The sequence below is a fragment of the Choloepus didactylus genome, chromosome 14, assembly GCF_015220235.1.
Source record: "Choloepus didactylus isolate mChoDid1 chromosome 14, mChoDid1.pri, whole genome shotgun sequence".
Lineage (NCBI taxonomy): Eukaryota > Metazoa > Chordata > Mammalia > Pilosa > Megalonychidae > Choloepus > Choloepus didactylus.
Window position 1 is genome coordinate 8836384 of NC_051320.1, and position 22481 is coordinate 8858864.

At 42.5% G+C, this 22481-nt stretch overlaps 2 pseudogenes; one reads left to right on the forward strand and one right to left on the reverse strand.

The window, feature by feature from the left end:
• Positions 1-1247: 1247 nt before the first annotated feature.
• On the reverse strand, positions 1248-3281 carry LOC119509599 (annotated as a pseudogene).
• Positions 3282-3457: 176 nt separating this feature from the next.
• On the forward strand, positions 3458-11980 carry LOC119509600 (annotated as a pseudogene).
• The last annotated feature ends 10501 nt before the right edge of the window (positions 11981-22481 follow it).

The window sequence follows — 22481 nt, forward strand, 5'->3', positions numbered from 1 at the left end:
CAGTCCCTTATGTCTGTGAGCACATCAGCAACCATCCAGATGGGGAAGCCCAACACCCCTGAACTAAAAAGTCCTTGAGAAATTAGAATCTTCTGGAAACAAAATAGAAACATCATAAATGAATTTAGTATAGTAACACTTGATAATCCTGCTAGAAAACAAAACACTTTTGAAAGCTGTGGAAAGCAGCTGTAAATTCTTCCCTATCAAGGCCCGGTACCAGATGCCTTGTGAAAAGATCCAAGGAGGGTGTGGGTGTGGGTGTGCGTGTGAGTCTGTGTGTGTATGCATTTGTATGCAGGCGGGGGTGTTGCTGGGAGAAAGACCAAACTAAAATGGAAAATACAGGAGGCCTTTCTCTTTTCTCCATATTTGTGCTCAAAGGTAGGAAATGGCTGTAGAAAGAGTTGGTCTCCAGGAAGCTTTGAAGCCTAAAGAATCTCTATCGGGAACAATTGAAGAAATGAAGGGTGGGACAAGGGTGGGACGAGGAGCTTTAGGCTCAGGTCAGGAGAGCCCCTGCTATTTGAAGGGTTGTTCTTGATGAGATGAGTAAGCTGTGGGTCACCCCCAAGAAATGTGGCCACGGTGGGTAGTGGTCTGGTACAGTAATTAGGCACAAGCTCTGAGTCGGGCAGCCCACCTCTAATTAGCTGGGCAAACTGAAACCTGCTCATTGATTTGTTTAAGCTTCTTTGTCCTCATCTCTGCTTCAAGGATGATCACACTAAACTCACAGTCATTGGAAGGAATGCATGAGGTAATATCTCTAATATGCTTAAGGCATTGCCTGGCACTTTGTAGACTTACCATAAAGGGTAATGATAAGAGCTTGATCATTGGTGGGGATCAGATAGTGCAAACTGAGTTAGAAATTCCCAGCAAAACAAGGTAACTCATTCTGGTCCTGGAGGTGCTAAATCTTAGATTGGGTGAGCTCTTGTTGAGGAAATTATAGAGAAAATTCAAGATGGTTAGGTGGGGCTTGTTCCACCATAAATGAATTTAGTATAGTAACACTTGATAATCCTGCTAGAAAACTTCTTTTCTTTTCTTTTCTTTTCTTTTTTTTTTTTTTTGGCAAAACCAGCTGAGGGTTTATTTTGCAAAAGACAAAACTGGCTTCTAGTTGGGGACATGGGCAAGTAGGAGTACCCCAGGTCTCCTGTTCCCTATGCCCCCCCACCCCTCACAGCTCCTTGGGCAGCAGTGCAGGGGGGTGGCCTGAGAGGGGCTGTAGTGGCAGTTCACCTGGGCAGGACATCGGATGACTCCAACACCAGCTTCCCATCACAGGTCTCAATCTTCTTCACAACCACAGCCTTAGTGGAGCTGGGACGGCTCCCACCAGAGCTGAAGGAGTAGTTGTTGCTGGTGCCTAAGACGCCCCCGAAAATGGGGCTCAGTGGACCTGAGTAGTAGCCACTGAAAGTCTTCATATGAACACTCATGTTCTACATCCCAGATTCCAGCTGGCTCTCCTTGCCCTCCAGCAGCTTGCGGTAGGTGGAGATCTTGATGTCCAGGGCCAGCTTGACATTCATCAGCTCCTGGTACTTGCACAGCTGCCGTGCCATGTCCTGCTTGGCCTGGTGCAGGGCAGCCTCCAGCTGGGCAAACTTGGGATTGGCGTCCTTAATGGCCAGCTCCCCACACTGCCTGGCATCCGCAATGGCAGCTTCCAGGGAAGCCCTGTGGCCTTCAGGCCCTCGATCTCAGCCCGGAGACGGTTGATGGTCCGGTTCCTCTCGGAGATCTCCGTCTTCATGTGGCAGAGGTCATACCCATGCTTCCCAGCCAGCGTTTGCAGCTCCTCATACTCGGCCTTGGCATGGCTGTGGTCGGTGATGTCCTCATACTGGGCCTTGACCTCGGTGATGATGCCATCCAGGTCCAGGGAGCAGCTGTTGTCCATGGAGAGGACCATGGACGTGTCCGAGATCTGGGCCTGCAGCTCACGATCTCCTCTTCATATAGCTGCCTGAGGAAGTTAATCTCATCGGTCAGCCCTTCCAGGCGGGACTCCAGCTCTACTTTGTTCATGTAAGCTTCATCCCACATCCTTCTTGATGAGGACAAAAATTCATTCTCCATCTCTGTTCGCTTGTTGATCTCATCCTCGTACTTATTCTTGAAGTCTTCCACGAGCCCTGCATGTTGCCAAGCTCCGCCTCCAGCTTCAGCTTCTCCTGGCTCAGTGCCTCATGCTGCCACCAAAGGTTGTTGATGTAGCTCTCGAGCAAGTTGTCCATTTTGCTACCAGCAGTCTTCTCCTGTTGCAGGCGGCTCCGCTTAGTCTCCAGCATCTTATTCTGCTGCTCCAGGAACCACACCTTGTTGATGAAGGAAGCAAACTTGTTGTTGAGGGTCTTGATCTGCTCCTTCTCCTGCATCCACATGGCCTGGATGTTGGGGTCCACTTCCAGCTTAAGGGGGCTCAGCAGGCTCTAGTTCAACATGATAGCTGTGATGCCCCCTGCACTCCCTGCCCCTCCATAGCCCCCGCTCAGACCCACGTCCGCTGCTGCCACTGCTGCCCACCCAAGAGTAGGAGCTGACATGGGTGCCAGGCCTGCTGGTGTAAGAGCGGCTGCTGAAGGTCTGGGGACCAGAGGAGGACACCTTGCAGGATTTCCGGGTGACCTGGATGGATGTGGTGGAGGCTGAAGAAGTGGGCAGGCAGGCCAAACCAGAGATTGAAGAAGGAACCGAGGACTGCTGCTGCTGGGTTGGGGGCTAGAAAACTTCTCTCTCTCTCTCAGTTGGTAGCTCACCTGTGCTGTGTTGTCTTACTCCCCTCCCCCACCCCAGTTTCAGACTTGGATGAATCACTCAGTGATGTGGGATTTATCTCCTATGTGGCCACCCAGGGGCCAGCTGACACAACTCAGAAGTGTGGGAGTTAGCCCCTGATGGAGTGAGCCTTGAACAATAAGAAATGGGAAACAGGAGGCAGACAGGGAAGCAAATTTGCCCCTCCTTTCTTTCCTCTCTGAACTACTCCAGAGAAGTCCTGCCTATGGACAAGCTGGAAAGGGGAACTTTTTGCAGATGAGTGTGAAGTTTTGCAATGTTAAGTATTTCTGTGCTTCACTTTGGGTCTTAGTTTGCCAGGCTGCTGTGACAAATACCTTAACCACAGGGATCTATTGGCTGGAAGTTGAGAATCAAGGTGTTGGCAAGGTCATGCTTTCTCCCTGAAGTCTGTGTCATTCTGGTGCTGGGCTACCACAAACCTTGGGGCTCTTCGGGTTGCACCTCTGCCTCTCGTCACTCAGCATCCTCTCTCTTGTGTCAGCTCTTCCAGGTTCCGTAGACTTCTGGCTTCTGGCTTCTTCTCTTCATAAGGCTTCCAGTAATGGGGATTAAGACCAATCTTGAGCAGGGCCACCCCTTAACTAGAAATAACTTCCTCAAAATGTCTTAATTGCAATGGGTTCACAACCATTGGGTGCAGATGAAGATGAAGGACATGTTTGCTGGGATACATCATTCAATCTGCCACACTTTGCCTTTTCCCTCACCTCCCCATTCTGGGTTTGCACCTCACAAGTAAGTGTTAACAACTTAATCTTTGCTTCCCGAAGCTCTTGGCAAAGACAGGTGTTTTTTAAAATCTGAAATATGCTTTTGTTTTGAAGTTAGACTTTGACTTTTATCTTGTTAGACAGGATATCATATAAACAGCAGCAACATCAACAAAAAAAAAACCTGATTTTTTTAAGGTTTTGTACACCTCTTCATAATAAACTAACCATATTTCATGATGTCAGACTTTTGTATAATAATTTTGCAGCCAAGACACTGAAGTGTCTTCCCATACAAATCATACTACTACTACAGGGAACAGCAATCTCATGCAGCCCAGGGCACAGAAGATTCTTGAAGAAATAGTTCTTGGATGCCATTTGCCCTTATTTTACTTTGTCATGCCCTAGTACCTTGTGACTGCTCCCACTGGTAGCCTAAGAGATGGACCAAGAGCTGGGATTTTAACTTACATGCAATGGGGCACTGTGTGAGGATTTTAAGGAGGGAAGTGACACAATCCAACCCAGGTACATGATGTTCTACTTGTGCTTAAGCTGTGACTGGTGTCACCATTTTACAGATTTGAAGCTTCCAGCATTCAGGGCTCAAATCCTAGCATTTTGTAGGTATTGATAACTAAGCATCTATATTGCACTTTGTGCTTTTTCTAATAGGTGTTTTTTGTTCAATTTCCAAGGTGATGCTTAGTGTTAACCAATCACCTGCTCTTTGCAAGGCTCTGTAGTAGCTGCTGGGGATGAAGGGATAAACTGGATAGATAAGGTCCCTGGCTTTGTGTGCTTGTAATGAGGTGGAGAAGACAGAGAAAAATAAACAAACAAAAAAACAAAAACAAAACAAGGACCTACAAAAAAAAATTGTGTACATGCTGAGAAGGAAAAAAAAATAGGGAACTGAGAAAGAGAACAATGTGGGATGAGCTTGCTATAAAGGAAGGTCATAAAAGCCTTCTCTGAAGAGGCAGCCTGTAAACCAAGACTTGAAAGATGAAAAGGGAAGCAGATGATGGAATGGGGGTAAGATAGTGTGGGTTGTGGGGGAGGGGTGTTGGAAATATTCAGAATAACTTATGCAAGACCCCTAAAGTGGGACCCCGAAGACTGTGTGGAGCCTGAAGCAGACACAGAGTCCAGCAGGAAGAGGCTGTGCAGGCGGGCACCAGCCGGGTCTCTCAGGACTGGACACCACGAGCTGGGATGTTAGTTAATGTGCAGGGGGACGCTGCATGAGGATTTGAAGGGGAGAAGTGGCATGATCCAATTCAGGTACCAAGAATTTTACTCTGGTTTCTGGAGAGAGATCAGTTAGTAAGTCGTTGGAGTAGGTGTCGTGAGAGGCACCTGAATGTGTAAATGGAATTCGGGAGAGATATAAATGATTCTAGATGTATTTTAAGGGAAGAATCTACACAGTGTACTGATGGATTGGATATGAATGTGACTGGATAGGAATCACGAGCTGTCTCTAGGTTTCTGACATGAGAAATTAGGTCAAGGGTGCAAAAGATTGGGGGAATAGCGGACACGCTTAGTGGAAAAAATAAACTGCTGTTTTGGAGACATTACTTTTGAGTTCTCTATGGAGATGTTTAAGTGGAAACGTCAGGTAAGCCATCAAACACATGAGCCTGGAGTTGAGAGGAAAGTTCTGGGCTAGGATTACAAATCGAAGGGGCGTAAGATATGGTTGATATTTAAGACAGAAGTTGAGAGAGGAAATCAACTAGGATGAATGTTTAGAGAGAGAGAAGAGGACCAAGGACTGAGTCCTGAAGGAAACCAGCAAAGGGCATTGGGAAGTATCCAGTGGGGGGACCTGGATGGGGAAAGAAGAGTGCAGAGTCCTGGGAGCACAGGGGAGGGAGAGGGGCTGGAAGTAGAAATGAGCAGCTGGGTAGAACGCTGCTGGGAGGCTGAGTAAGAGGAAGACAGAGAAGCGGCCATTGCACGTCAGGACAGGGCAGCCAGTGACCTTGACCAGACTCAGGGCTGTGCTCAGGATTAGGGTAGACTGGATTTGCTCAGGTAAAGGTGAATTGAGGAAATACAAAGCATTGGTGGCCGATAGGCAGGGATAGAGGATCAAGGGATGGTTTTACACTGATGGGAATAATAGAGGAGTGAGGGAGAGATTGATGGTTCAGGAGACAGTAAATACCAGAAAGCAACTTCTGCAGCAGACAGGAAGACGTGGCACAGAACACAGGTAAAGAGATGTTTCCTTGGCATGAAAAGAAGCATTGTTTCTCCTCAAATGGGGGCTGAAGGGATGGGGCAGACACGGGTGGGTGTATAGATTTGGTGGCTGAAAGGTGAGAGGTCCCTGATTTGCATCTTCTATATTCTCAGTGAAGTAAGTATAGGTAGGGGATTAGAAAAGGGAAACAGTTTGGAACAGTTGTGTGGGGGAGAGTTTCTTCCACTACTAAAGAAACATAGTAGGTTTCCGGAGCAGTGTTAAGGGCCCATTTCAGTTTTGTGATGAATTTAAAGTGAAACCATTCAGCTTGGTTGGTAATTTCCTCTAGCAGCACACCAGCTGCTCCAGAAGACAGAAGAAAGCAGATGGGATTTTTATCAGGCAATTGTCATTCGCCACTAGGTATTAAAATAACGTGCAATTTTGAAAGCAGTTTAAAATAACGCAAACATTTACATATAACCTATCATTCGCTTTATCAAATGTTAACTGCTACCAGTGACACCTCAATATTTTTCTGGTTTGGAGTTTGAATAAATCAACTTGCATTACTTTTTTTCTTAGAATCAGAGACTTTCTTGGGTCACATCTCAGGGCTTCAGAATAGCTAGCTACACTTGAAAACACAACCCTGGAGACTAGAGTCAGGGATTTTCCCCAAAAGCAAGCCCCAAGGGAGGATAAAAGTTTGCCTGAAGGATAGAAGACCAAGCCAGAGCTCCAACCCAGCTGAATGACTTGTGATCCATTGATTTCTCACTTTTACATATAACTAAGGGCTATTTATTAGGGAGCTAGGAAAGGTGACAACTCTGGGTTCATAGCCTAAAATTGATTTTTATTTATTTATTCAACAAATCTGTGCTGAGTGCTCACTGTGTAGGCTTGTTTTGTGTGCCTGGGAGTTTCATGGGGGAGATGGAAAGGGCAGGCAAATACACAAAATTTTAGTACAATTTTAGGTGGGGATAATACTATGAAGAAAAATTAAGCTTAGCAAAGGGTTAGAGAGGGAAAAGGGTTTAGATGGGGTGACGGGATTTTTTTTTAAGTGGAAATAGGGTTGTGCCAGTTTGGATGTATTATGTCCCCCAAAACACCATGTTCTTTAATGCAATCTTGTGGGGAGCAGACATTTTAGTGTTGATTAGGTTGGAATCCTTTGATTGTTTCCATGGAGATATGATTTAACCAACTCTGGGTTAAACATTTGATTAAATTATTTCCATGGAGATATGGACCCCACCCATTCAGGGTGGGTGTTGATTTAATCACTGGAATCCTATAAAAGAACTCACAAACAGAAAGGGCTCAAGCAGCTGAGAGTGACATTTTGGAGACAGCTGCTGAAAGCAGACTTTTGCTGATGCTATGGGGATGCTAGCCCAGGGTTTGCTCTGCAGAAGCTAAGAGAGGACAAAATGCCCCAAGAGCAACATTTTGAAGAATGCACAGGAGCTGAGAGAGGAGCTGGAACACAATTTAGGATCAGCAGACGCTGGCCACGTGCCTTCCCAGCTAACAGAGTTTTTCCAGATGCCATTGGCCTTCCTTCAATGAAAGTATACTTGTGTTGATGTCTTAATATGGATATTTTCATGGCCTTCAGACTGTAAACTTGTAACCCAATGAACCCCTTTTATAAAAGCCAGTCCATTTCTGGTATTTTGAGTAATGGCAGCATCAGCAAACCAGAACAAGGTTGATGGGGTAATATTGGGGCAGAGCATGCCTGATCTGAGTCATTCCTGGCAAAGGGAAAAACCAGTAGAAGCAGATGCTTACAGAAGGCAGAGAAGAAGGCTGCAGCCCTACAGAGCCCAGAGCTCTGCTCTTTGCAATAATTGCCTCAAGGGGATTCTACTTCCTAACAAATAGTAATTTGTATACAAAATTTGACTGCCTATTGCTTTGATTATAAACACTGCAACAGTGTAAAGAAAAAACACTGTCCTCCAACTTTTCCCAGTCCTGTTAAAAATTTTTTTAGTAAATACCCAGTATTGTTTTGCTGTATCAAAATGGTCCTTCTGTTATTTGAAATTTTAGTGGCTTTTTAGTGCTCATAAACAAAGTTGACAGAAACCTTGAAGGGTAGCCAGCATTGTTACGTAAAAGGAAAAAAGACACAGAGCTAAATACTTTGTACATAGTCAAATGGAGTCCCAGTTTTCATAGACAATGGATAGACAACAAAATTATGCTCCCTACCTCCACTGGGAGATGGGATTTAGTATGTAACTGGCTCTTGTCAAAACACAGAAAATATTCCTCTATCACAGTATTATCACATGAGCTTTTTCCAAATATAAATTTGCCTCCCTGCCAAGGCACTATGACATGACAGCTAAACAACCCTGGCATTAAAAGTAGTGGAAACATCTAGGGAGGGCAGCAAGCCCAAATTTTAGAAGGAAGTCTCCCATGCATGTAATATGTATATAGTTATGTGTATCAGCACCCAGGAGTTCTATATTTCCTCCTTTGCCAAGACATATAAAAATAAACAAGAGGGTAGACTTTCATTAGCAGAAGTCCCAAGAAAGTTCCTTCATTTCGGTGATGCTTTTTATAGAGCAGAACTTGGCATCTGGTTGTTTGCTGCATGGTTGAAAATAGGCTGTTGCTACAACTTCTCTTAAGAAAAAGGCCACCAGAAATGGTGGGTTCTGGCAGTGCCTCTGAATCACAGTGGATCCTCAGTCAGTTTCTTCCCAGCAAATGACCGCAAAGTAGACCAACTGCTCAGTCAGAGGTGACTTAGGGAGATTGTAAATTACTATCAAGCAAACAGTTGGTCTTTCAATCACTGGATTGGTGTGTTTTTCTCTGCAGAAAGTACAAGAGTTCTATTTCCTCCTGCTCCACAGCTGATACATGTGGCAACTGTTGAGGCCATTAGCTATTTAGCAAAGGTGAATGGAGTCAGCTTTATCTTCATAAAAGCATTTAAGAACAATAATTTAGAGCAATGAACATGACATTGCACTTGGGCTGTATCAGCTTCCTTATTTGCCTAACAGATAATAGGAGTACATCATGCTAGATGCTCTTTACTTTCTTTGTTTTTGTAACAACTTTATTGCAATATGATTCATATACTACAAAATTCACCTGAATCAAGTGTACAATTTAGTAGTTTTTAGTATATTCATAGATATTCTAATTTTAGAATATTTTTTAACTCCCAAAAAAAACTCCATACACATTAGCAGTCGTTCCCCAATACCCCCACCCCTCCCCAACCCTCCACCACCACCAATCTTCTTTCTGTCTCTATGAATCTACCTATTCTGTTCATTTTTTGCAGTTAGACTTGTACAATAGTGGAGTTCTGTGACTGTTCTTTTGCTCAGCATGCTTTCAATGTTCAATCATATTGTAGCATGTGTCAGTTCTTTATTCATTTTTTTGTGGCAGTGGTGGTGGTTGTTTTGGTGCTGAAACCTGAGAATGAACCAACTTTATTTATTTTTATGGCTGAATAATATGCCATTGTACAGATATATCACATTTCACTTATCCATTTATCAGTTGATAGATATTTGGGTTGTTTCCCCCTTTTGGCTGTTAGGAATGCTGCTACTATAAATATTCAGGTACAAGTTCTTGTGTGAACACACATTTTCAATTTGGGGGAGTATATATCTAGGAATGCAATTGCTAGATCATGAGGCAACTCTACATTTAATATTGTGAGGAACTGCCCAACTATTTTCTAGAGTGGCCACACAATTTTACATTCCCACCAGCAGAGTATGAGGCTTCCAATTTCTTCATATCCTCCCAACACTTATTAGTGTATCTCTTTTTTATTTTAGCCATCCTAGTAGGTGTGAAATGGGTATGAAGCTCATTCTGGCTTTGGTTTGCATTTTGCTAATGACTAATGGTGTTAAACATCTTTTCACGTGCTTAATGGCCATTTGCATATCTTCCTTGGAGAAATGTCTATTCAGATCCTTTGATCATTTTTTTCTTTAAATGTTAATTTTGGAATAATTTCAAACTTATAGGATAGTCAAAACAAAAAACAAACAAAAAAAACACCCATACAGAGAACCCCCTACTCTAGAGACCCAAATCCATCAATTTTAACATTTTGCCACATTTGTCGTATCACCATATCTATCCATCAATCCTCTATATCTATCTATCTCCTATCTATCTATCTATCTATCTATCTATCCATCTTTCTGAGAGTAGGTTGTATACATCATGCTACTTGAATACATAATACTTCCATGTACATTTATGTTTACAAAGAACAAGGATATTCACTTATGTAACCACCTTAATTACAGTTATCAAGTTTAAGAACTTAAACATTGATATAAAGCTTGCAGTCTATATTCCATTTTTTTCATATGTCCCAACAATGTTCTTTTGAGCCTTTTCTCCTCCATTATTTGATCCTGTCCAGTATCATATATTGTATTAAATTGTCATTTTCTCTTTAGTTGCACTTTCTTTTGAAATTGTGGAAACATATACACAACATAACTTTCCCATCTCCCCTACTCCCAGGCCTATCAGTCAGTGGCATTAATCATGCTCACAATGTCGTGCTGCCCTCACTACCATCCACTACCAGAACTTTCCCGTTACCTCAACAGAAACCACACACTCACTGGGAATTAACTCCCTGCTCCTCCTGTTCTCCCCAACCCCATCCCTGGAAACCTGTACTCTACTTTCAGTCTCTGCAAGTTTGCATAACCTGGCTATTTTATGTAAGTGGAATCACACAATAGCTGTCCCTTTGCATCTGACATATTTCACTCCTGTAAAGTTCATCCATGTAGAGGCATGTATCAGAACTTCATTCCTTTTTATGGCTGAATAATAGTCCATTTTATGAATACCATGATCTGTTTATCCATTCATTTGCTGGTGGACATTTGGGTTGTTTCCACCTTTTGGATATAGTGAATAATGCTGCTATGAACATTGGTGTACAGATATCTGAGTTCATTTTGGATATATACCTAGAAGTGGGATTGCCCAGCCATTTGGTGCATTTATGTTTAACTTTTTGAGGAATTGCCAAGCTGTTTTCCACAGTGTTGTACCATTTTTACATTCTCACCAACGATGCACTAAGGTTTCTATTTCTCTGAATCCTCACCAGCATTTGCTATTTTTCATCTTTTTAATAGCCATTCCAGTGGGTATGAAATGGTATATCACTGTGCTTTATATTTGCATTTCTCTAATGGCTAACAATGTAAAGCATCGTTCTATGCGTCAATTGTATATCTTTGAAGAAATGTCTATTCAAGTCCTTTGCCCATTTTTAAATTGGGTTTTCTTTCTGTTGCTGAGTTGTAGTTCTTCATATTTTCTGGATATTAAACTCATCAAATATATGGTTTCCAAATCTTTTCTCCCATTCTGTTCGTTTCTTTTTACTTTGTTGATAATGTCCTTAGGTGTACAAAAATTTTAGTTTTGATGAAGTCCAATTTATCTATTTTTTCTTTTTTTGCTTATGCACTGTAAAGTCCAAGAATCCATTGCATAATGCCAGGTCCCAAAGATAATTCCCTATTTCTTTCTAAGGCTTGTATACTTTCAGCTCTTACATTTACGTTGTTTCATGTTGAGTTAAATTTGTATATGGTGTGAAGATAATGAGTTTTCTGCTTGGTGAGGAGGTGGAGGCAGCCCTGGAAGCAGAACACTATGCACAGTCTAGGCTGAGCCATTAGCTCCATCAGCAAACTGGTTGCACAGGACCCAGAGCCTGTGCCCCCAGCACCTATTATGCCAACACAGTTCAGTGACAGTAAGCAGGTGTGGCAGTTTCCCAGACTTTTTGCCCGGCTGGCTAGAGATCACATGGAGGTCAGCTCCACCAATCTCATTAACATTCTCAACACGGTCTTGACCTGACACCCTAACCTGAAGGTGGATGGTTTGGCACTGACACACGTTGCAGAATGTTGGCCATGGTAAATAGTGATACCACAGGCAAATTGGGCTTGGAGGAATTCAAGCATCTGTGGACCAACATCAAAAAGTTGCAGACTATGTACAAATGGTGGATGTTGTACATTAAGGGTTCCACCTGAATGAGCTCCTCTACTCAGATGAGGGAGGGAACATGGAGTTTGACAACTTCATCAGTTGCCTGGTCAGGCTGGATGCTATAATCTGTGCCTTCAAATTTCTGGGCAGAGATGGCACTGGGCAAAGCCAGATGCCAGAAGTGGCTGCAGCAGGCTAGTTTTTTTTTCTTTATTAGAGAAGTTGTGTGTTTACAGAACAATCATGCATGAAATACAGGATTCCCATGTACCCACCACCACCAATACCTTGCACTGGTGTGGAACATTTGTTATACATTTTAGTAATTGTACTATTAATTAAAGCCCATGGTTTAACTTAGATTTCACTGTGTTGTGTAGTTCCATTGATTTTTTTTCTAATTTTTTATTCTGTTACTCTTTTGGTTTGCTAATGCTGCCATTTTGCAAAACACCAGAAATGGATTAGCTTTTATAAAGGAGGTTTATTTGGTTACAAAATTACAGTCTTAAGGTCATAAAGTGTTCAAGGTAAGATCAACAAAAGGGTACCTTCACTGGAGAAAGGCCATTGGCATCCAGAAAACCTCTATTAGCTGGGAAAGCACATGGCTGGTGTCTGCTTGCTCCCAGGTTGCCTTTCAAAATGGCATTCTCCAAAATGTCCGCGTCAGCTTTCAACAGCCGTCTTCAAAATGTCTCTCTAAACGGCTCTCCAAAATGTCACTCACAGCTGCTCTGAGGTCCTTCTGTTTGTTAGCGCTTTTATATGGCTTCAGTGATTTAATTAAGAGCCACCCTGAGTGGGTAGGGTAACACCTTCATGGAAATTATCCAATCAAAGGTCTTGCCCACATTTGATTGAGTCATACCTCCATGGAAACACTCAATCAATAGGTTCCAACCTAATTAACATTAATACGTATGCCCCCTCAAGATTGCACCAAAGTACATGGTGTTCTGGGGGACACAATACATACAAACCAGCACAGTGACCATACATACAATCTAATATTAATCCTTTAAATCATATTTAGATATATCTTTCAGTGCTGTTAATTGCATTCACAATGTTGTGCTATCATTACCCCCATCCTTTACCAAAACATTTCCATCATTCCAAATAGGAACCCTGTACATTTCAAGCCTTAACTTCCCATTCCTTAACCCCCCCCCCCCACTCTGGTAACCTATATTCTAGATTCTGACTCTATGAATTGCTTATTCTAATTATTTCATATCAATGAGACCATACAATATTTGTCCTTTTGTGTCTGGCTTATTTCAATCAACTTGATGTCACCAAGTTTCATTGGTGTTGTCTCATGCATCAGGACTTCATTCCTTTTTCACAGCTGAATAGTATTCCATGGTGTGTATGTAAGTATGTGCCACATTTTATTTATCCATTCATTGGTTGATGGACATTTGGGTTTCTTCCACCTTTTGGCAGTTGTGAATAACGCTGCTTGAACCTCAGTGTGTAAATATCTGCCCAGATCCCTGCTTTCAATTCTTCTGGGTATATCCCCAGTCGCTGGATTGCTGGGTCATATGGTAGTTCTGTACTTAACTGAGGAACCACTAGACTGTCCTTCACAGCAGCTGCCCCACTTTACATTCCCACCCGCAGTGAACGAGTGCAGCCGACCACGTTTCCCTGAAAGGGAAGCCCAGACCTGCCCCTTCACCACCTCCCTGCAGGAGTCAGCTTGGGCCACTCGGCCTCTGCCAGGGTGGATCCTGTTGCAGTCACAGACAGGGCCCTTCCAGGGTCCTGCTCACTCACAGGCCTCTGTGCTCCAGTTTCTCAGTCACCAGCCAGGCTCCTGCTCAACACACCCATTTCACATGCTCCCCATAACCTCTAGTGACCCTGTGGCAAGTCCAACACTTCTGTTTCTTCCAGTCCCTGAAAGCCCTTCTCCAAGTTCTAGGAGAATCACTCCATAGATATGCACCCTGTCATACCCACTCACTCTGTCTCTCTCTCTCCAGGCTTTCCAGGTCCCACATACCCCAGAGCTTTGGTCTGTATTCTCCTCTCAGCCTGCCAGGCCCAGAGGGGAATAAATGCATCCCAGTTACTATTTTCTAAAAAAAAAAAAAAAAAGAAAAAAAGAAAATTGACCACAAACGTAAGCATATTTTCTGGACTCTCAGTTCTATTTCATTTATTTTTGTCTATCTTTATGCCAGTATGACACTGTCTTGAATTACTGTAACTGTGTACTAAGTTTTGAAATCAAGAATTGTGAGTCCTGAAAACAGAGATAGTTTTACTTCTTCCTTTCAAATCTGGATGACTTTTAATTCATTTCCTTGGGTATAATTATGTATTCTTGACTGATTGACACTTTTTGTCATTACAAAATGTCCCTTATCTCTACTAACAATTTTTGACTAAAGTCTACTTTGTCTAGTAATAGTATTTTCACTTCCATCTTTCTTTTGATTGCTGTTTTCATATTATATCTTTTTCCATCATTTTACATTCAACCAATTTGTGTCTTTGAACCTGAAGTATGTCTCTTGTAGAGAGCGTATAGTTGTAACATGTGGGTTTGTTTTTAACCCACTCTACCAATCTCTTTTGATTAGCATGTTTAATCATTTACTATAATTACTGATAAGTTAAGAATTACTTGATATTTTTCTACACATTTGTGTTTTCCATATCTCCTATGTTCTTTTTTCCCTTCTATTCCTCCAATAGTGTCTTCTCTTGTGTTAAATACATATTTTCTTTTTTACCATTTTAATTCACATGTTTATTTTACTATATATTTTTTAAACTATTTTCTTGGTGTTTGCCCTAGATATTAAATTAACATTCTAACTTAAAGCAATCTTAATTTCAGTAGTATGTGAAAACATTGCTCCAATATAGCACTTTCTACCCCCATTTTTGTGCTATTTTTGTCATTCAGATTTCATCTTTATGCAATGCATACATTTTTATAAGTATTTCTTTATGCAGTTGACTTTTTTTTTATTTTTATTTATTTTTTTATCTTCATTTTATTGAGATATATTCACATACCACGCAGTCATACAAAGCAAATCGTACTTTCGATTGTTCACAGTACCATTACATAGTTGTACATTCATCACCAAAATCAATCCCTGACACCTTCATTAGCACACACACAAAAATAACAAGAATAATAATTAGAGTGAAAAAGAGCAATTGAAGTACAAAAGAACACTGGGTACCTTTGTCTGTTTGTTTCCTTCCCCTATTTTTCTACTCATCCATCCATAAACTAGACAAACTGGAGTGTGGTCCTTATGGCTTTCCCAATCCCATTGTCACCCCTCATAAGCTACATTTTTATACAACTGTCTTCGAGATTCATGGGTTCTGGGTTGTAGTTTGATAGTTACAGGTATCCACCACCAGCTACCCCAATTCTTTAGAACCTAAAAAGGGTTGTCTAAAGTGTGCGTAAGAGTGCCCACCAGAGTGACCTCTCGGCTCCTTTTGGAATCTCTCTGCCACTGAAGCTTATTTCATTTCCTTTCACATCCCCCTTTTGGTCAAGAAGATGTTCTCCGTCCCACGATGCCAGGTCTGCATTCCTCCCCGGGAGTCATATTCCACGTTGCCAGGGAGATTCACTCCCCTGGGTGTCTGATCCCACGTAGGGGGGAGGGCAGTGATTTCACCTTTCAAGTTGGCTTAGCCAGAGAGAGAGGGCCACATCTGAGCAACAAAGAGGCATTCGGGAGGAGGCTCTTAGGCACAACCATAGGGAGGCCTAGCCTCTCCTTTATGCAGTTGACTTTTAAATCAGATAGATGTTTTAGTTTCCTTTGGCCTATCAAGCAAATACCATGTAATTGGTCTTACTCTTTTGCAAGAGCAAGGGTTTCTCGCCTTCTGCTTATTACCTACTTCATGTTTTAAAGTCACATTTTAAGGTTAATTTACCCTTTTCTCTTTACTGGCTTACAAAGATGATAGGTTAAACATTAGCTGCCCAGGTCATGCAGACTGCTGTGTGCCAAGATCTGCAGGCCTGTCTGTTCAGGCCACGGGCTGCCACAATCCAGTTCTGCACAATAGTTTGCATTGACCATAGGACAGACTTTACATCCGTAATTCACAACAACAATACAATAAACAACATAGTATTAATATACTGATACAGAGAGATAGTAAACCTGTTAGCAAGTGGCACTATGGCCAAGTTAATGAGTTCCACCATTTAGACAAGAGGATCATTAGATAAATAATCACTTCTTTGTATGTGTTTTTGCATGTGATCAAGAATGTGGGTTACATTTTGTGAATTACCAGGCATATATATATACAACATTGAATATTAATTAGAGCACAAGTACCACCTGGGACTAAAACAGCTAAAGGATGGAACTACCAGGCAGTCTGCTTTATTCTATATCTAGTTTTTACCAATTTTCAACCTTGACCATTGTGAGGTTTCATCATTAAGCAGTGATGTCACTAGTTTTTATCATTTTTTTAACCTTGACCACAGTAATAAATTTCCCTTTCCACCAACTTTCTGCAACTTTCTATATTCATTCAGGTTTTGTTCCATATCCTTTCTTTTTCTTTATTCTGAAACAACCAGTCATTTAGGACAAACTACTTTCTTTTTCCTTCAGTAAAAGCATCCCGCATACCCTTTACATTCAAGCCACCAAAACAGTTCTGGAAATTGGTTTTACGTGAACATTTCACACCTTATTATTACCATTAAAATTAAACTTGTTAGAATAACACTAAATACTCAAAACATTTTAGTTAATGCATTATTGAAATAGTAATACACAGTTTTTTAAAGAATTAGCAATACATGAAAGCATTAAATTGGACAGCTAAGTAGTTTAACAATATGTAAGCTGAGTCTTCATAGTAGATAGAAGGGTTCCAGGTGATGGGGTTTTAAATACCATATTTTCTCCCCCTGCAGGGAGTCCTTTGGGGTCAGATCTACAGTTAGTTTGGGGTATAATGAGTGTTTGCAAAGTTATGCATACAGTTCCCTGGGGGATGGGGAATCCCAGATGGGAAATACAAATAACTATTGGCATCCTATGTGATTCTAGTACCACATGGGTTTAGGATTCTCAACCAGCGTGGCTGCATGGGCCAGAACCAGAACCAATTGCCTTTACTTTCCCCAATTTCTAGTGTTTGTGGCACAGGTAAGAGCAGATTATCACTGCCTTGCTGTGGCTTGAGGGCAGCTGCCCCCCTTATTTGAATTTGTAAGGCTGCCTGGGCCCCAGGGTTACCATTTCCACAGGAGCGGGAGCCGCTGCTTTGGGTCTGGAGTTAATACTGGTGCAGTCATTGAATCCATTGTTGTAAGGAGTTTCTATCATCCTTTAAGTGTTCCTTTAAAAGGCCATTCATTCTTTCAATTTACCCAGCTGCTGTGGGATTATTGGGCAAGTGAAAAGTCCAAAAGACATTATATTCTGTAGCCCAGGCCTGGGTTAATTGCCCAGTGAAGGGGGTCCCCCTATTGCTGTCCATGTGTGTGGGGACCCCGGAAAAGGCACTTAATTTTTCTAAGCTACATATGGTAGCTCATCGGTTGGCCTTGCCCCCTGGGAAGTCCATCAGCAGTCCTGTAGCCATATCTATGGTGGTGGAGGCATATTTTGCCCCTTTGTACAGAGGAAGGGGGTCAATATAGTCTACTTGCAACCAGGTGAGAGGAATCTGGTGTCCTTGGTGCCTGGTTTTCCAGTGCAGTCATTGTTGTATTAGGCTGTAGAATTTCACTAGGGCATCCACTTCTATGTTACCTGGTAATGAATTGGTGTTGTGGGCAGAGACATGAAAAACAGTTACCTTACATTTGTGGCAGGCAGTCCAGATGTCTTCCCCCCAGATGGTGTCTATACTGAGCTGACAGTCATGGCTGTCCAGGTATCAGGTTGTCCATGTGCCAATCCAGGCAGAGCTGGGTGTATTTCCTTGTCTGTCAGTGGTGAGCATGGGAGGAGCCACCTCAGGAGGATCGATAGGAAGTGGGGCATGCTGTTTTTTCACATAGGAGATACATCCTAAAATTTCATTCTGTACTTAAAGAGTCATTGTTAAATGCCACTTCATAGGAGGTAGACTTGCCATTTTGGCAGTGTGCTCACCTGAGCACTCTCCAAATGGGGCTCATTTATAGTGTCCTGTATCCACATACCTGTATGGGTATGGTCTTCTGTAAGGTCATTGGGCACCTGAGTTAGACCTTCAACACTCACAGCAGAGGATTACAAACTGTGCATAATTGCTCTTTTAAAGGGCTATATCTGAGTTCTGTTCCTTTCCATAGTTAGGACCAGAATCTAATAGGTACACATTTAGCTTGTTGCCTTTGCCACAAACCCCACCCAAAGCCAATATTTGCACTAGCCACATTTAAACCACAGGATATATTGGGGTCCACCCCCCTTAAAGTCTGTGCTTGCACAATAGTTCACTTAGCCTTTTTAAACACAGCCTGCCATGGAAAATCCCATTCCCACACTTTTCCTTTTCTAATTAGGGTGTACAAAGCTTTTAAAATTCATACTAGAGTGTAAACACTTTCTAATAACTTAGTAAACCAAGAAAAGCTATTAATTGTTCAGAAGTAAGTAATGAGGGATAACTTTGTATTTTAACAACAACAACTGAAGGAACAGCCTTAGTTTTACCCAACCAGACAATACCCAAGAACTTGATAGAGTAGTTAGGCTTTTCTGGAAGTTTCCACATTTGAAAGTATACTTGTGGAAGCACAGTAAATGTCCATTGTTGTTTTCCCCATGTGAAGGCTAACACAGGTTCACTGGAAGAATCTAAAAATATGCTAAATAACATACTAGCAAGGTTTAACACAAAGTTAAATTGGCTTAATTGAGTACTCATATTCTGCAACAAGGCAGCATTCCACCTCCCTACAACCCCACTGTGGCAGGGTTGATTGAAAGAATCTAGAGGAATGCTAAAGAAAGCATTACTAGCAAGATCTAACACAAAATGAAACAGACCTAACTTCTTGCTAATATCTTGGAGCAATGTGGTGATGTTTGGCACAGCTGCAAACAAAGTGGGAGGGGTACCTTATTTATCTCTCTATAATTAATAGTCATTCTCCAAGAGCCATCAGACTTCTTGACCAGCAGGTCAGGGGGCTCTCTGCACAAATCATGTGTTTGAGCAGCTCTTTCTTCCAAGGTTTTAGTTCCTAGCTTAACAAACCATTGCTCATTAGGTGATTTACTCCACGGTTTATGGGGTAAGTCCCCTTCAAGCAGCCACACTACTTTGCATTGCTTTACCAGCCAATTAAAAAGTGAATAGGTCTCCATAGCTCCCAGCGAGTAGAGGCTGCCACAGGGAATGGTGAGTAGAGATTGTGGCCAGTTTGCTTATCTCATATCCTGTAAGCAAGGTGCTATCCATGCCACTATCCCATAGCCGTAATAACCAGTTCACTAACGGCTCTCTAGGTTTTTGTCGATACTGGTTACTAATTCCCCTTAATTCAGCTGGAGAAAACTCCTGGGATGAGAGAGCACCTTTTGATTAGAAGCTGCTGCTACTGCCCCACCCATTTCCCTCCTTGGGGAATCAGAGTATTGAACTTCCTCTGTTTTAACCCTTTGTTGGACCAGAGGTCAAGCATGCTTACTTTCCTTAGCATTAATTTCCCAGTCAGAGAGGGGCTCATCATCTTTTGATGAGGAATCAACAAGGTCCCACACTTTAGGGTCCCAGTTAGGTGAAGCTAGGATACACCTAACTTGCCCTTTGGGCAGCTTATGCCCTCTTACTCTAGTGTACTGACCTGCCAGTATTTCTAAACTTTTATCCAGAGCATCTTTCAATTCTGCTTGTGCTAGCCTCATAACTTTTTCTAGCTTTAATTCACCTCCCAGGTGGCTTATGTCCACCTTTGTTGCTAAAGCTTCCTCAGTAGCAGCACATACAGCCTCTAACAATAGCCAGCTCACTGCGGCCACAATCTGGTGGCCCTTTATTTTCTCTGAATCCCCAATGCTCCTGCAGCCTGCTGCAGGATGGCTACTAATCCTGCTGGAGAGGTGTAAGCCCCCTCCTACTCCCTTGGAAGCTCCCATCCATCCAGGAGGGTAGCCAATCCTCCCCACATCGAAGTTCCAGGCCACCCCCATATCCCTCCCAGGGCCGATGCTCCTGAGGCCTGCTTCAGGACAGCTACTAGTCCAGCCAGAGGGTTATAAACATTTCCATACTCCCTCAGCAGTTCCACTCATCTAGGAGGGTAGCCCCCCTCCCCACATAGACGTCCATTTATCCGGGAGGGTGGACACCCCTCCCCAAACAGAAACCACAGGTGACCCCAGTATCCTGCCCCGGGCCTTCTCCTTTTCCTTCCCCAAGTTCATGTCAGCAGTGCCTGGTATTTCTTTAGTCTCTGGGCTGGCGGCTAGCTGATTCTCCCGGCTGGCTCCCCCAATTTTCATGGCCCATGGGGGCTTTGCCAGTCCAGAGGTCAAAAAAGACACCAGGCATTTTCAGATACATGAACTTTTATTCAGGGCTTACCAACAGGGTGAGAAGTCACAAAGATATCATGATGGCTCTCTCAGGCCAGGCGGGCATCGCATTCACAGGGAGGTCGATCACACAATTAAAAAGAGGACAGCAAGCCAGTTATAAGGGCCTGAGACAAAGACATTCCTGAGGGTACAAGCACAGGAAAAGAGTCTTGACATGGGGGGCAGGGGTGGGGATGATGGACAGATAACCACAGCAACACTTGGGAGCCAGGAAGCAGGTAGACTAGAACAACATTTGACAGCCAGAGGTCTGGGGTACATCTACATCCTGCTCTTTTGTGAGACCAAGAGTTTCTCACCTCCTGCTTACTTCCTTTTAAAGTTACAATTTACCCTTTTTCTCTTTACTGGCTCACAAAGATGATAGGTTAAACATTAGCTGTGTGCCAAGGTCCAAAGGCCTGTTCTGTTCAGGCCACGGGCTGCTACAAATGTGCAATAGCATTAGGTCTAAATAAACAACGTACATACAGCAATTTAAAAATACTCCACTGCTATAAAAGGCTAACCATCATCTGAGCCCTCAGCGAGCGGTAATCCTTTTGCTGGTGGAGGGTTTTGCTTCGAGGTTGAAGGCTGTTGGCTGCTCAGTGTGGTGGCGGCTGACGACTGGGATGGCCATGGCCATTTCTTAAAATAAAACAACAATGAAGTTTGCAGCATCAATTGACGTTTCCTTTCATGAAAGGTTTCTCTGTAACATGCGATGCTATTTAACAGCATTTTATGCACAATAGAACTTCTTTCCAAATTGGTGTCAATCCTCTCAAATCCTGCCACTGCTTTATCAACTAAGTTTATAGATATTATAAATCCTTTGTTGTCATTTCAACAACATGCACAGCATCTTCACCAGTGGGCTTAAAATATTCAGTAAACCATGTTGTAAGTGGAAGTGCTGCCATCCAGGTTTTGTTGTTCCATTTATAGAGCACGGGCAGAGGAGATTTAATGTAATTCCGAAGGGCTTTAAGATTTTCAGAATGGTAAATGAGCAATGACTTCACTTCAAGTCACCAGTTGCATTAGCCCCTAACAAGAGACTCAGCCACTCTTTTGAAGCTCTGAAGTCAGGTATTGACTTCTCTCTAGCCATGAAAGTCCCAGCTGGCCTCTTCCTCCAATATAAACCTGCTTCACCTAAATTGAAAATCTGTGTCTTAGTGTAGCCACCTCCATCAATGATCTTAGCTAAATCTACTGGATAATTCATGGCAGCTTCTGCATCAGAACTTGCTGCTTCACCTTGTACTTTTATGTTATGGAGATGGCTTCTTTCTTTAAACCTTCCGAACCAACATCTGCTAGCTTCAAACTTTTCTTCTGCAACTTCTTCACCTCTCCCAGCCTTCAGAGAATTGAAGAGTTAGGGCCTTGCTCTGGATTAGGCTTTGGTTTAAGGGAAGTTGTGGCTGATTTGCTCTTCTATCCAGAACACTAAGGTATTCTCCATATCAGCAATGAGACTGCTTTGCTTTGTTAAATCATTCATGTGTTCACTGAAGGAGAACTTTCAATTTCCTTCAAGAACTTTTCCTTGAATTCACAACTTGGTTAACTCTTTGATGCAAGACACCTAGCTTTTAGCCTGTCTTGGCTTTTGGCGTGCCTTCCTCACTCAGCTTAATCATTTCAAGCTTCTGATTTAAAGTGAGAGACGTATGACTCTTCCTTTCATTTGAACCCTTAGAAGCCACTGTAAGGTTATTAGTTGACTTAATTTCAATACTGTTTTGTCTCAGCGAACAGGGAGGCTGAGAGAAGGAGAGAGATGGAGAAACAGCCAGTCAGTGAAGTCAGAACACACACAATACTTAATAATTAAGTTTTCTGTCTTACATGAGCTCAGTTTTTGGACCCCAAAACAATTACAATAGTAACAACAGAGAGTACTGATCACAGATCACTATAACAGATATAATAGTAATGAAAAAGTTTGAAATACTGTGGGAATTTCCAAAATGTGACAGACATGAAGTGAGCACATGCTGTTGGAAAAATGGAACCAATGGACTTCTTGATGCAGGTTTGCCACAAACCTTCAATTTGTAACAAACGCAATATCTGTGAAGCACAGTAAAGTGAAGCACTATAAAATTAGGTATGTCTATGGACATTTCTCCAAAGAGGATATAC